General features: G+C 41.7%; 1 long non-coding RNA gene across 1 annotated transcript; it reads right to left on the bottom strand.

Annotated features, from left to right (window-relative positions):
- Positions 1-7915: 7915 nt before the first annotated feature.
- LOC116783839 lies at positions 7916-9402 on the bottom strand. The gene is made up of 3 exons (XR_004355864.1): positions 9302-9402; positions 8951-9076; positions 7916-8020 (listed from the first exon to the last, which is right to left on the bottom strand). It is a non-coding gene; the product is annotated as an uncharacterized LOC116783839 (long non-coding RNA).
- Positions 9403-15744: the final 6342 nt, after the last annotated feature.

Raw genomic sequence — 15744 nt, 5'->3', positions numbered from 1 at the left:
AGACACCAGGGACAACAACAACCAAGTTGGTGGAAGACCTCTGAAGTGGTGAATATGAACCTTTATTCTTTTCTCTTTTTTTCTCTCTTTTCCCTTACACGTTATCTTGCGTGGCTACATTACAACCAAAACGGCTACATACCCGTTTTCCTTTGCAACCAAATTGTTCTAAAATAAATCCTACATAATAAATTCTGCAAACACTGATCATTTAGTATCATTTTACTTTAATTCTCTCCAAGGGATTTAATAATAAAACAAAAGTTACTCCAGCCTGGGAGGTTGAGTTGTAACACCAACTTTCTTACAAGCCCCTTCAAATACTGAAAGGACACAAAAAGGTTTCCATGAAGCCTTCTCTGCTCCAGGTTAATCAACCCCAACTCTCTCAGCCTGTCCTCATAGGAGATCTTAAGTAACCATTGTGTCCAAATTCATACTCTGGTGTGAGCTCTTACCCTGTGCAGAGGAACAACAAGAAGCACAGGAGAAGGCTGCTTGGCTAAAACATGAACCCTTGGTATCTCAAGCACAAGAAGCATACAGGGAGTGGACATGAGGACAGATTACTAGGACGAGTATATGGGAAGAGCAGAAACACATTAGGAATAACGTCAGAGAAGACAAAACACAAAATGGGATTAAAGTTTCAATAAAGATACACTGTATGAAGAAATCATTCTACAGATTCACCAGCAGCAAGAAGAGGACCAAGGAGAGCTGACCTATTACCCAACAGAGAGGAAGAACTATTGTCAGATGATGCTGACACAAGGATACATTTAACACCTTTTTCAAGAAGTTTTCATTGAAAGGTCTAAAATGACCAACACCATGAACAACAAGTAGTTCTATGATTTATTTAGTCTCAGATTGGCTGAGACTGATGAACTCTGATCTGGGATGCTGAAGGTGCAGCTCCACAGTCCTTGAGTTTGTTTGGGGAATGCACTTTTATAGAAGATCTCCTAATCATCTCCATTTACTGTGCTCTGGTTTTCTCTCCAGACAGGCTTAGGCTTCAGAATGAAACTAAACAGGAAGACACATTTTGGGAATGTTAATTAGTAGTTGCTAATGGGCATGAAGTCCCTGGGATCAAACTAGAGCTAGTCTGAGGAAAAACCCAAACAAGCAGAGTGTGGTCACTGAGACTAAGTGGTTCTTAGGACTGATCCACTCCTATTGTACCACAATGCTTGCACAAACACACATAGCCTGGAAGAGCAGGGTAAAGTAGTCTTACAAGTGTTAGCAATTATCTTTGACAAGCCTTTGGCAGAAAGGTGAAAAACTGGAATTGGAAATAGCATCCATTATAAAAAGAGGCAAATAGAGAAGCCAAGGAACCATAGGCCAGTCAGTTTACATTTTAGCCCCAGAAAAATTCTGGAATGAACAAGTGAACAAATTATTACACCTGGAAAATACTAAGGACATGAGTAGCAGCCAGTACCAGCAGGATTTGCCAAGAATAAACCAATCTAGTATTCTTTCAAAACAGGAAAACAGGTTTGGAGAAAGTTGAAGTGTTTCACAATTGATGCTTTTCTCACCATTCTCATAAGCAAACTGAAGGCACAGTTCAGGTGAAATTATTTTGGGAGAAAACCTGATCAAATTATTATATCCATTGAGTAGGTAGGAATCTGCCAAAATCAGAAGATATAACTAGCCAAGAGATTTCCACAGAGGTCAGTCCATGAAGCAGAGAGTAGATATAATAAATTTGCAGAGTGCACAAGGCTGGAAGAGACTGCAAAAGACTTCTTGAAAGAACATTCAGCACTACCATTGTCCTTCTTGTCCTCTGTTGGGAATTACCACTCCAGGAAACATCTGGGGAGCACTTTTTTAGTTTACCTCCTTACCCTCATTAGCACAAACTAGAGAGATTCATTGTTTTTTTCCAGCCTCAGGATGGTGCTCTGAGAAGATCTCCCGGTCTACAGAAAACAGCCAAGAGAAAGAGTTGTGATTTAATCATCCTGAAACCTTAACTCCATCCACATGAGCACTTACACCACAGTGAAGTCCTGGGTCAATAAGCTTACATAGAATTTTTTTAAATTTTATTTCTGATTCAGTCCCACTCTCATTTAATCAACAACAGAACTTCTGAGGGCTGCGAGTGACCAAGGTGCCAGCTGAACAAAACAAGGACTGGTGATGCTCTGCTTTATTTCTTGATGCTCTTGCTTGAAGAGCAATGAGTGGGACAGGGAAGGACATGCTGAACAGTGCATCCATCAAGACATGACTACCCACAGGGTATCTGAGACATTACAGTTACACACTTCTTTGGGGAACCATCTCACACAGTGTGTACATTATGGTTTCTTTTAGAGAAGCTTATGGGAGTCATTGAGCTCCATGTATTAGTCACAAAATGATTAATAAGGACCCAAAGGTTCACATGCACATACTTCCATGTTAATGAAGCCCTCATGCTTTATGCATGAAGCAGAACACAAAGCTCCGGAAATAGTTCTTCTCAACGTTCTTTCCAATGTTCCCATTTTTAATGCTATAACAGACATTGATTTATTTGAAATCAGCATAAAATATGTACCAGCTCAATAAACCCCAAAGAGATTCTCAGACTTTCTTGAGTGTCCTCACCAGGCAATAAATCACAGAAGCAATAAAGTATGTTAAATAGCTTAACCAATCATGAAGTGCAGAGCTATCAAATGACTCATTGAAATACTTGTAGGACATTAACCAAATAAGAGATACTGGAGTCTTTAAACACATAGTTCTTTCTCACACTTTTACAATAAGTATGGAGATAGGGCTGTGGAATTCTGAGCGATACAAAAAAAATTTAAAACAAAATATCTTCTTTCTTATCTTTGTAAATGAGAACTGCTATATGCTTTATTTACTTGGCATATATCTACTTCAACTATTTCACATTGAACTGTAGTATTTGAAAGTTTAAAAACCTTTGCTATATTTATCTTCCCTGTATCTTAGAGTAAAAAAGGAAGTAACCTTGTCACCTTCTTAAAATAGGGGAATTACAGGACAGAGATCCTTAGTGTTAGATCAACAAAGGAGCCAGCATTGACAATTTTTTAGGGTTTACAAAACAAAATTCAGATTCTTGAGAATCTTAGTGTAAATCTATTGTTAGAAAGACATATATTCCCTTTAGAAATGTAGATTCTTACTGTCACAGGAAGCCAGGATAGGAATCAGCTTGCAGGTTAAGGCACCTGGATCTGGTCAGCTGAATCAGTCTAAAGACCTCATTAACTCCACCAGCTAGAACTTCATGAAGGTACCTGGAGTTTAGAGATCAGTTTGCAGGTATTCATCTTCATTTACATGCCTTAAATCTCCATCACACCCTGGCAGACATCTTACCTTCTAGAACCTTCTAGAACACTGTCAAGGTCTTTGAGCCATGAGCTGCATTCATGTGCCACCCTAAGGCTTGACTCTCACTAGCTGACTCCCTTCTTGTGGCTTTATGGGGCCTTCAAGGTTTGAATCAGGTCAGCGTGGGAGAACGAAGTGAGCCTGAAGTTCTGCCTCTCAGTGTGGCTGTTCAGGGTCTATTTTAGTTATAGTGATATTTTACATAGTCTGTAGTGGGAATCCAAAGCTGAACAATCCCCTTCTGCCACAGAAAAGGTCTACAGGATATTCAGACAGAATTTCCCTTCCTCACTTTTGTTACTCTCCTAGTTAGACATATATTTAAGAAATAATATCATCATGGTTGGGCTTCACGAACGAAGATTAGGGAAAGGTCTCTACCCACGTTTGACACAAGCGTGCTGGTGGCTAAAAAGGCATGTCTGGTTGCAAAAGGCACAGCAGAAAGACTCCTTAGGTGGTAAATTCTGCAAGACACGATTCTTTCTGCGTTATCTTTTCTCCTCGAGAGTGATTCTGCGTGCTTTCTCAAAGGCATCAGCAGCGTTATAGATGGTGTGTCTCCAGGCCTCCCGATTGGAGGCCAGAGTAGACCAGTTATGTTGATCGATATGGCCAAGGCTGAGATGTTGTTTCAGGGAGTCCTTGTATCTTCTCTTTGGGGCTCCTCTCTTGCGGCAGCCGGTGGCAAGTTCACCATAAAGCAGGATTTTAGGGAGGCGGTGGTCCTTCATCCTGGAGACATGCCCTGCCCAGCACAGCTGTGTTCTCAGCAACATGGCCTCAATGCTTGTGACTGCTGCTTGCTCTAGAACAGATGTATTGGTCACATAATCTGACCAGTGGATGTTTAGGATTGTATGAAGGCAGCATTGATGGAAACATTCTAGGAGTTGCAGGTGGTGGCGGTAGATGACCCATGATTCAGATCCATATAAGAGAGTAGACAGCACAATGGTTCTGTAGGAAAATAAACCATATATATTCCCTTGTATTCCTGCAGAACTGGCAAGTAGGTGTTTAAAATGCAGGCACTAACCACTAGACAAGATTATCTCCCACCTACTTCCCTGCTCCTGGATTCCTGAGTTTCCTCTGCCTGGAGAGCCAGTTAGCTCATTGCAGATGTGAGTCAGAGGATGAGATTAACACTGGCAGAGATGATCAGAGTTCAGGGCTGAGCACAGACTTGAGGCATGAGCTAACATGACAGTGTGGATGTACTCAGGGAAGAGGATGGCTCAGCAGTTATACAGCACTTTGCAGGGAGGAAAAAAGTCTGGGTTGAAAGCCAAGGAGAGGATTCACATGTGGGGCTTTCCACAGTAACTCTGAGTGCACCAACCCAGGAGTAAGTATATCAAAGGGGATCCTCCCTCTTAATTTCTGTGACAGAGCGATGGTAAAGCTCATGATGAGCAGGTGAATAGAGAGGGATTTTTATTAGTTCCCACTCGTCCCACAGAACAGTCCCTGTTCAGGTAGGGATTTTTTTTGAATTAGAGGCTACTAGGTTCACTAGGACACCTATTATTATTACTGCATTTTTGAATCTCACCTTAAGCTCATTCACACTTCTGTACAAGCCTGCTACAGTGAGTTCCCCTGCTTAATTACATTTTTTTAAAAAAAATATGTCTTTTTTTGTCTAAACCTGCAGACTGATGACTTTCTGTGGTGTTCTCCACTTCCTACCTCCTACAAAATGGAAAGAAATTATTTTCTCTTTACTTTTCTTATAGTACTCCATTTTGACAAGCCTCTGTCAGCTGTCTCTTTTCCAGCTTCTCTTTATGCAAATACAATACACCTGATTGTCGTTGATCACTATTCTCTTCACCTTTCCTAATTCCCCCTTGTGCCCAGATCTGCACAGTCTTCAAGAAATGAGCCCAAGAGACACGCACATAGTTAAAAAATTATGTGTTCTGCTTTACAGTTTATTCTTTGCTAACAAGTTTTCTATCTCTATTGGCTTTTTAGACTTCTGACACCTGTGTTCATATATTCAAAGAGTGACTCCAGGACCTCTTTCCTGACTTGACAAGAGCCCATTTAGAGCCTCTTATTGTTTATGAACACTAAGAACAATTTTTTTTTCACCAGTTGCCTTCACCCTTTCTTACAAAATAATTTATTTTCTAATTGCAGAAGCAGGGTGGTTGGTTGGAAGCACACCTGAGCAGACTTGGCCACTCACTGTATATTTTGTAACCTATGACCATAGGAGTGTTCTCTTGGTGACAAGAAACCTGTAACACCAACTAGAACTAACCACTGTGTCGGAAAACTACCTAATGAGTATGGAGTGTGTTCAACTGACCATAGGATATGCTGGCAATGGGATGGAAGGGAGTAGTCATGTGTGAGAGGATGGAGACAAGTTGCGTAGAATCAGAGAATCATAAAATATCTCGAGTTGGAAGGGTCCCATGAGGATCAATTAGAGGATTAGCAGCAGCAGATCTCGAGCACAAATTCAAGTTTGGTTAAAAATGCCCAGGAAGGGAGATGGAGGGAAGTCATGTGGTGACCCTCTAGTCTGTTCCTTACCTTGTACTCATCCCTGCTGCCTCAGGAAACTGCTTCTTGTGTTTTCTTCCATATAAAGTAAGGCCTCCTGGCCTTTCACAGCCCATCACAAGCAGCTATATCTTCACTCCCTACCAACCCTCACCCTGACTAAATGACCCCTCATCTAAAGCTCTCTCCTTCCCATCTGCTTCAAACTTGAGAGAGGTGTTTTTTCATAGGATCTGACAAAAATTAAGTACCACCATGATTTACTTGAGTGTGAGGTGGTTGCTATATCCACTACTACCCACTTGCTCATCAACACTTTTCCAAAGACCCTCTGACCTCAGTCAATCCCTTCCCAGCCTAATGTGCATCAGAGGTGCCCATGAACGTCTCGATGGGTTTGAAGTCATGTGCTGTACCCCAAACTATCAGTGTTCCTTTCTCCTCTTCCCCAGGCCCTTAGGCCCTGTGACTGATGAAACCAGACTTCTTGCCCTGGATCTCTCTGTACAAACAAAATCACCCTTCCGCTCACTGTGATTGTTTGGAAAGCCTGGTCATGACTGCTCCCATGAAAAATCCTTCTGGAAGAGACAGAGATGGGAGAAAAAGAGGAATGTGTCTGAAAGTAGGTCTGCAGGACCCTCAGGATCAATCCTTGGCTTCTGGAGAGGTGCATCACCTGATGATATCAATGGTGGTGTCTCACAGTGCAACACAAAGAAACTTGGACCCTGCGCTCCTCTCATCACTGCCTTCCAAATTATAGTAGGACTTGGGCCAAACTCCAACTCTTTGGGCTGTAGGTAGATTCAAATTAGGAGTAGGTTAAAGTTAGGAGCAGGTGCCTACTAGAGGTACTTGTAGTTGGACTAAATGATTATTGTAAACCCCTTCCAACTGCATTATTCTATTCTATTCATTTTGATTCCATTTGATTCTAGATGTTCCATGAAAGGGATGAAGGCTCAATTCAGTTTCTCTGAAAATTAGTAGTCACTTCACTCTCAGTTCCAGTCATGTTGGCAAACCTCAACAGGCAAGGCAATATTACTAATTTTTAGCTTGGAGAAAATTCTGTTGGCACTCACCATTCTCCTGTCCTTCCAAATGTCTCTGAAGTTGTTGGCTGAAGAATTATTTTCTTCCAGACACCATTTTCTCCCTAAGTGTATGAGTGTACATGCTGGTGTGTGTAGGAAACAGGGTGAGTTACTGTGGCTTGATTTCTTAGCCAGATCACCAGCTCCATTTGCAAAATCATCATGCATGTTTCCACAGGATTATACAACGCACTGGTCATTCCAACTTCAGCTGCAGTATTTGGCATGTTGATGGCTGACTCCAACCCTCCCCGAGACTGGCTTCGCTCCACTGAAGTCAGTGGAATTGCAATAAAATAAATAAAAGTGTTGTGGAGCAAAAGAATCAAACCCATCTGATGCTATTTCTTTAACAATCCACTCTTTTGATAGAGTTAAGGTTCTGACGAGTGTCATCTTATAGATGGCCCATTACTACCACGTGACAAGCTGCTTCTCAATAGGACAGCGGAACTGGACTTATATCTGCAGGCTTTTTTGACTTGATGTCATAATGCATGATAAAAAGCCCAGAGGAGAAGAAAAATATATAGTTAATCTAGGTATATAATGTTACAGGTGAAATAGAAATGTGCACACACACATACATACACACAAATGTAAAACCCCAGACCGTGCTCAAACCATCACGCTGCAGATGAATTTTACCACCTACTCAAAACTCTGGGCACAAAAAAGAGCACAGGAGAACCCATTCCAAGCTGGGAGAGTGCAGGCTCCTGCCTCATCTCCATACAGCCTCACCTGATGGCAAGAAAATGATTGTGAAGAGGTGTTTTAGGTGAGCAAACAACCAGCACTTCAACATGGCTTTGTTGTATTTACCAGTGCCAGGGCAATTTTCAAAAGGACTTCAAAACAGTAGGATGAGCCTCAGGTCAATGTAGCTGATTTCTGATAGATAATTTTTATGTCTCTCCCCTTTCCATGGGAGGAGCTGCAGAGGGAGCCAGTGACAAGGAGCCAAGGTCTGTAAGGTTTTCCCGAGAGCACGTAGCAAATGTAGGAAACTGTGAAGGGGAAGACTATAAATCAGGACCCAAAAGGATGCACTGTCCACAGCAGCAGCTCTGAACCTTCAATGAGACATTTCTTGAGCAAGGTTTTGGAATTTTGGTGGGCTCTGACCTGCAGTTTTCACTTCCAAAATAACTTGACTTTTCTAAAGTGGTAATTTCATTTTCATGATAATGCTAAACTCAAGCCACATGTGCTTTAATTTAAAGCAGGACTCAGGCAGTGGACCCTGCCAAGAAACAGTAGAGAAACATGCTTATTCTACTAGTTTGCTTGAGGCATTCAGCATTTTTGAATGCCTAGGCAGAAATATAGTTTTTAAATAAGCCAATCCCAGAAAGAGAGAGATTGAGAGACAGAGAGAGAGAAAGAGAGAGAGAAAGAGTAAGAGCAGAAGAAGGAGGGTAGAAGAGGTTGCAGTACATTTTTGCATTAAGCTTTTGTTGCATTGGCTGGTTAAATAAGAACTGGTGACTTGGTAACAGAGTAAATATGGTTTATTGCTTTCACTGGCTGTTTGTTGGGGTTTTTTTAAAGCAAAGGTGTTGTCCAGACCCCTTTTCTTTTTCAGACAGAAACTGCGATGTTAGACTTCACAGTGGCAATGGCTATTAGATTGCTTTAAATATACACTTGGTGGTTGCACAGCTTTTTCTACTAATTAAATCCCAGTGAGACATATGTTTACAGTCCTTCTGGTGGCATTTTTAGGAGTATTTTAAACTCTCCTAGAAGGCTCAGGAAAGCAACCTTGTCTTTTTATGCAGTAAGAGGAAAAGAGAGAAAGAAAAAAAAAACGAGAGAAGAGACAAGAATGAGTGGACTGAGAGGAAAAGAATGTTTCCCTCCTCCTCCAGAAAGCCAGGTGACCGAGCTCTTGGATTTGGGGGCACTTAGTGTGAGGTGAGAAGCCGGTTTCTTACCTCCATTAAAGTGCCTTCTTCTGACTCTGGTATTTTTCAGTAGAAAATAAAATTTTTCCTTGGATCTCACACTGCATCACTAAGGTAGGAAACTGTTATCTTCCTTGTGGAGGAAATTATACATCCCTGAGAGTTTAAAGTCAAAGATTGCACAGTCAGATCTTGATTTTAAGTGAATTCTGCTGGACCTGCAGATACTCGATGCTTTCCTCTGTCAGGCTGCTCTAATTTTACATGTTCACGAAAGAGATGTAGGTGCTTGACAAGAGGCAAGAGTGGTTGAAAAAAACCAACACATTGATTGCCTACTAGTGAAAATGTGTTTCATCTTATTGGCTTCCAGACACTTACACTAGAGGTGCTCTTGTCTTGTGCCTCTTGGGGATTTTCTTCATCTACATGTGCACAGTGAATAATTACAGGAATTTGAACAGCAATACCCACTGCTTTGTTACTGCTTTGTCGCTACCCCAACTGTCTGTATGTACTCCCATAGTGGCTTGGCACTATGCAACCCCATTCTATTCATACACATCTGATACTTCCCTTCTATGACACACAAGTGGGGCTTTAATACTTCAGGGTTTCCTCCTCTTCTTCCCTCAGCCCTGTCCTCAGATGTTCTCGATGGTTAATTCCTGAGCTTTCTGATCCGTGTTACAGTCCCAGGCACCTACAAGTGTCCCTAAACTGGGATCCAGCCATTTCTAACCAAGAAATCTTCCCTGCATGCCAGCTTCACAGTGCAACATCAATTTTCTGTTTCCGCAGTGTTGGACCACGTCTGAAGCTGGAAGTGGGATCAGCATGACAGATGCAGCTGGGTTCAGGCAAAAACCCTGAAAGACTCCAGGTGCCTGCTGTCATAATTAAAAAAAAAAGTAAAGCACCCTCATAGGTAAAAACCCAGTGATCCACATCCTGCTCAGGACAAGTTTTTAAAATCCCATGAAGTAATAACTCATGTTCTCAAACAAAGTGTGGGTTTTTATCTTAAAGAAAATAAAAGGTGCTTTAACAAAGAATTTCTAATTTTGAAAGGCTGAAAGTTGCTGTTCAAACAATTCTTCCGTGGCCCTGGAACGGGCAGCTCTAAGATTGGCTGTTTTACGGTGAAATATCTTTGGTAAGAAGTATTTAGTAAAGGAACCACAATGCCTCAAGACAGACATGATTCAATGATTTCCCAAAACAGAGATTTTAAATAAATATTGCATTACATCTTTCTGGGTTTGTTTTGTTTTTATAAGCCATCAGTAACATGCATGTAGCTGCTTCCAGGAAGGATGTGCAGGTAGTGAATTATCCATAAGAAATGACCAGGGGCTGAAAGCTCAAAGCTTCCCTCTTTCCTTGAATTACCTGGTTGGCAGGCTATAACAAACATACATGCCACCCACACACTGTTTTAAAAGAGCACTATTAAGGTTGCAAATCAATTCTTAACTCAAAAATGAACCTTAAATCATTTTCCTTGTGTGTATGAATTATATAAGTCTTTAATTAAATGAACAGCTAGTATAGTTTCCACCACCTCATTCAGAATAGATGGTGCTCTCCTAATTCAATATTTTGTTCTCTGCTTATTATCTGAAGTGTGACTCCAGGCCTTATTTACAGTAAAAATCTCATTCTGAAGACAGAATTATTAATTTCCTTGTGGCTTCTCCTGTGGGGCTCACCACCACAGGATCCAAGGGATTCACAAACATTCACTCATCTGTCTTCCCAAAACAGAGAGGAGGGGGTGCTGTTATCCTTACTGGTCTGTCAGAGAAGCAAGGCACAGGGAGAAGGAAAGCGGGATCTAGGAGGATACAGCATGAGACATATGGCCTGATCTTGGCTGCAGTTGGGAATGACAGCAGCTTCTGCAAGTCAGAATCCATGACCTTATCAGATACCTGGAAGATGAGAAATGCAAAGTTAATGACTTGTGGGAAAAGTTTGGCTTCAATGACCAAAGATCTGTTGAACAGACACCAGGACAGAAGTGAATCCAACCCAACTAATTTAACCAAGAGACCATCCCTTTTTGTCCTGCAACCTTTATTTTCTAGTCTTCTTACCCTTTTCATGCTTTGAAAGCATTGAGATAGCAGTACTGAAAACATCTCCTTCATTCAGAACGTTGGGTCCCAGAGCAGACCCTCTTTGCACTGAATGAGGCAGGGATCAATGGGAAATGTAGGAAGTCATCGAGCCATTAAAATCTGCATGAACACCACTTGGACACAAGAAACCAAACTGAAGTTGCACAAGCAGTCTTAAATTTGGTGATTCCTGATCTTTGCATCATCCTGCAGCTAACATTTGTTGTTTCATTTCCTAGGTTTTTAAGAAGGCAGCCTGAAAAAGTAGACTTGGCCAAGGGACTTAACAGTCCTGGCACCCACATGGACGATCAGCAGGGCTGGAGCCTCTGTATCACCCTCTCGGACTTCTGCCACTTGAGATAACAGAATAATTGGGCAGAGGGAGGCTTTGAGGAGGTTGCCTAACATCTTTAAAAACTGTGTGATTTGTGGTTTTTCAAAAGCCTGAAACTTTGCCAATTCTGGGCAGATTCTCTTGGGGAATGCAAAAGGCTCATCCCAACCATAGCTGCCAGCCAGTAAAATTTGAGATTCCCATTAGAAATCAAAGGGAATCGTGCCCAGAATTTAACAGCAAAAATTAATTTAGTCTTCTTACAAATGGCTATTTCACCCTAAATTTCTCCCCTCCAAAAAGGAATAAAATAAAATAAATGAGATATAAACTAGCAACCAAAATGGAAAATGTCGGTCCCAACACAAAATCTTGGGAAAGTCACAAAGAATTGAAACTTAGGATGTTTTAATAGTATTTGTTAGGCAATCCTAAAAGTTATTGTGACAGAAAATGTTTATAAGTTTGTCTTTTGCTTGGAGCCAGGATGTAATCTTAGAGATGACATGTCACCAGAAATTATCTTTTACTTGTGTTTTATTTGCTTGCAGCAATGCAACTGAATCAGAAAATGTGATCCATTTATCAGGTGGTTTAGTATCTCTGCTTGGCTTTGTAGTGCTTTCACTGCTCTGGTTAAAATGGTGAGAGGAATATATGCAATGAAAAACCTCAGATCATTACTACATCTATTCCCACTCTCGCTCCTGGATAAGACCTTGAGTAAGCCAATTCCTTTATGGTTTCTAGATAATTAGTTTAATTTTCAGAGGTGTGAAAAGATTACGATTCCCTCATGTTTGACAAGCACAACCGGAAAATTGCATGTCTTTGCTGCCCAAATAGGAACTGAGCTGCTGAACTGGAAACACTGTGACTGAAAATGTTTGACCTTGCTCTTGAAATGTTTGAGGCATTATCTCGTCACAGTTGTACAAAAGCCAGTGAGAAGTTTGAGTACTGTTTGCTGCACGGCTTTGTGCCTGCAGACTGAGCTGTCTCTCGGCCAGGTAGCTTCATGGGAGGTGAGGAGCTAGTTTATTGTTGGGGTTTGCCACTGAGATTCTTTCTAAAGAGCAAATGTCACCGTCTGTAGGACGCAGAGGAAGGATCAGTCCATGCACGCCCAGGTGCTGCACCTCCCTTACTCTGTCAGCTGCTTGCCAAAATCACCATACAAATGAGACCTACCCTACACAAAGCAGACAGAGCAGGGAGCAGAGGAGTGCCAGGAGGTATTCACAGGTGGAAAAGGTGAACATCTCCCTGTGGGGTCCTATTACTCATTTCTGAGCATAGTGCTCCATCCTAGCACAGGCTGGGATGCCTGTGCTGGCTGGGTATCTCTGCAGCCAGTGGGGTGGCTTTCCCAGGGGGTCCCAACCTGTGTGCAATGCCAGCATGGGAGTCTCATGTAAATGGCTTTGGAGTGAGTAGCTAGAGAGCCCCAGGTTGACCATTTGGATATTATTTTCATTTATGTTCTTCTCATATGCCAGCTGATTAGTATTTGATGTGTAAGGCATGCTGTTGGCTGCAGTTGGCTGGTAATTGGGTGGGGTTCAGAGAGCATTTTTTAAAGAAATCATTTGGTATTTTGTGATAGAAATGACAATTTCTTACAAAATCCCTTTTTTATCTCAGTGAAAAATAAGACGCTCCCAAATCCAGATTAAACACGTCAAGTGTTCTAAATATTTTCCCCAAGATGTAGTTTGCAAAAGTGTTCAAATTTTGAGTAGTAAGGGTTTTTTCCCCCACATTTTCAAATTGTCAGCAAAAAAAAAAAAATTGATTTTGCTCAGTACTAGCTGGAAGATCATTTAGACAGATGCTCTGTCAACAACATCCATAGAATTTATCCCCTAGGGTGTTATATCTGTGTTTCTCAAGCTCTACTATATCAGAGCTTGCCATATCCTTTGCAAAAACCATAGGTAGACCACTGAATTAATCAGGTTTACTTGATTTTTGCCCACTAGATCTGGAATAAACAAAACAAATGCTAATGTCTAAACCAGAACAACTGCATGTCTCTCTGATGAATTAGGAAAGCCAAGAAGTATGGGAGTTTTTTTAAGCAAGAACAATAGAGAGCTGACATTGCAAAAGGCCTGATAAATGATACTATATTGTTTTCTTTTCAGTGCTTTCCACCATTGCCCACTTGCTTCAAGCCCAAAAGACCAGCTCCAGAAAAGGAAATCTTGATGTTAGCGAATGCAACATATCCCAGTTGAGCTCAATGATTTATTTGTTCACTCTATCATTAAACCCCCTCAATCTGGATGCCATGTTTTGTGCAGAGCCTTACCAGACATGTTAGATTATTTGTAAGGAGACTCATTCATGGTAGTAAAAACCAAACTTGTGCTAGCAGTGGAATATTTAACTCATCTAAGCACCCAGCAATTTGTTTCCCAATCATCTGAATTGAATCTGCCAGGATGTGCCCTTGCGACGTGATGGAATAAAAAAAGAGAGCACCACTTCAATACATGGTTGTAAGCAACCAGTAAAATAGTCCGTTTTCCCTCCCTATAAAACACTTGCGAGTTTAGCTCTGTAAAGGTTAAATAATTGGTTTAACCTGATCCCTCTATGACTCTTCTCTACCTTGTGGGAAAACTCCAGTAAGCTTATTGTAAACATAATTATGCTGTGTGGGCTTTTCATTAATCTAGCAAAAAAACCACAAGATGACATCCATCAGATTATTTTTTTTCCCTTTCTGGAACTTGTCTCTACTTGCAGTTGCTGCAAAATGCTTATTTGTATAGTCTGAGCTTTTTTGCAAATGTACTGCAAACTAAATCTTCTCTGTTTTTTACATTCTGAGAATTAAACAGGAGGTGTCCCAGAGTTAATAACAAGGAGTTTAAGGCAGACCTACCTCTGTAGCCGTTACACAACCAAAAGAAATCTCTCACCCTCCTGTTCCTGGGCTTTGGTGTCAAGTAAAGCAGTAATATATTAGGTGAGAATGTGAAATACAAAGACTGGAAGTTACTTTCAGCACTGATGCTGAGCCAAGGGACACATTGCACAGTGTCTTGGTGGCAGTGCAGCCTCCTGAATTACAGTTTGCAAGCTGTCCAGATGTGGATCCTCTACCTTGCTTATGGGAGGCAGCTGCCTTCCTACACTGATGTCTAGACCTGGAGACCCAAAATTACTGCTACAGGAAGAAGCAGACAAGTTGTAAACAACTCTGTGAGGCTACCCCAGAGCCAGCTGAGCACCCAGTCAAGGTTATTCTGCAGGGAACCAATGGGACATTGGGAGCCATTGGCTTCTCCGCCTCCTGAGGACTTTTGGAGAGTACTTTCTGCTTTCTAAAGTATGTGATAAGTATCTAGTGGCTCTTTGGGGATTTTGGCTCAAGATGTTTGGAAAGCAGTGGCTTATTGTGCTGGGTTTTGTGGAGGGCAACATGAACTTTTAGGGCATGTTCATTAATTAAAGGTCAAATCCAAGGTTATCCCAGTTTGCACATATCTGCAGGCTAGCTGAGCTGTCTTTCTCTGCTTTCTCATTTGGGATCAAATCCAGCAGTTGCATTTTGTAGGACAACTGAAGAGAGACCAGGGCTGGAAACCACCCTGCAATATAAGACCCGTTTCCCCTCACTGCCTTCATCTAATAGGAAAAAACAAGACTGTAACAAGCTGTTTGGTTGCCTAAAAGGACATTTAGGGACACAAAAGAGGATTTTAAGTAATACTTTTACATATGACTTTAAACTGAGGGTAAGTTTAGATTGGATATTAGAAAGAAATTCTTCACTGCGAGGATGGTGAGGCACTGGCCCAGGTTGCCCAGAGAAACTGTGGCTGCCCCATCCCTAGAAGTGTTCAAGACCAAGCTGGATGGGGCTTTGAGTGGGTGGTGTCCCTGTCCATGGCAGTCGATTGGAATTAGATGATCTTTAAGTCTCTTCCAACCCAAACCATTCTGTGATTCTATGTTTTTATGATTCTGTAATATACTGAAATAACAGATACGGATTCTTTTTCTCTCTAAAGAGAAGGTGCAGCCAGTGCTTGAATATGCATTACAAAGTGAATTTGTTAGCATGGCCTTTCACAAACAGCAGAGCTGCACTCACATCATCAGGACTCCAGCATGGGTGGAATGAAGCAGCTCTGATCCCAAAGCAATAAGTGGCTCATTGAGCAGCCCAGATCTTCCAGCACAGTCACAGATCTGTTTAGGTACAAGCACCTCACTAATGAAGCTGCTCGGTTTTCAAATCTGAGCTGGCTCCTGTCCAGCTGAGCAACTGCAGCTCTGTCTGCAGAGGCTGGTGCAGAAAACCCCACAGCTGGTGCTCCTAGGGTGGGAGCAGGGGCAGGATCCCCCTT

Source organism: Chiroxiphia lanceolata, chromosome 3, assembly GCF_009829145.1.
Source record: "Chiroxiphia lanceolata isolate bChiLan1 chromosome 3, bChiLan1.pri, whole genome shotgun sequence".
In the NCBI taxonomy this organism is placed as follows: domain Eukaryota; kingdom Metazoa; phylum Chordata; class Aves; order Passeriformes; family Pipridae; genus Chiroxiphia; species Chiroxiphia lanceolata.
Note: the sequence above shows the minus strand (reverse complement) of the source record. Positions and strands in the feature narration are given on the sequence as shown.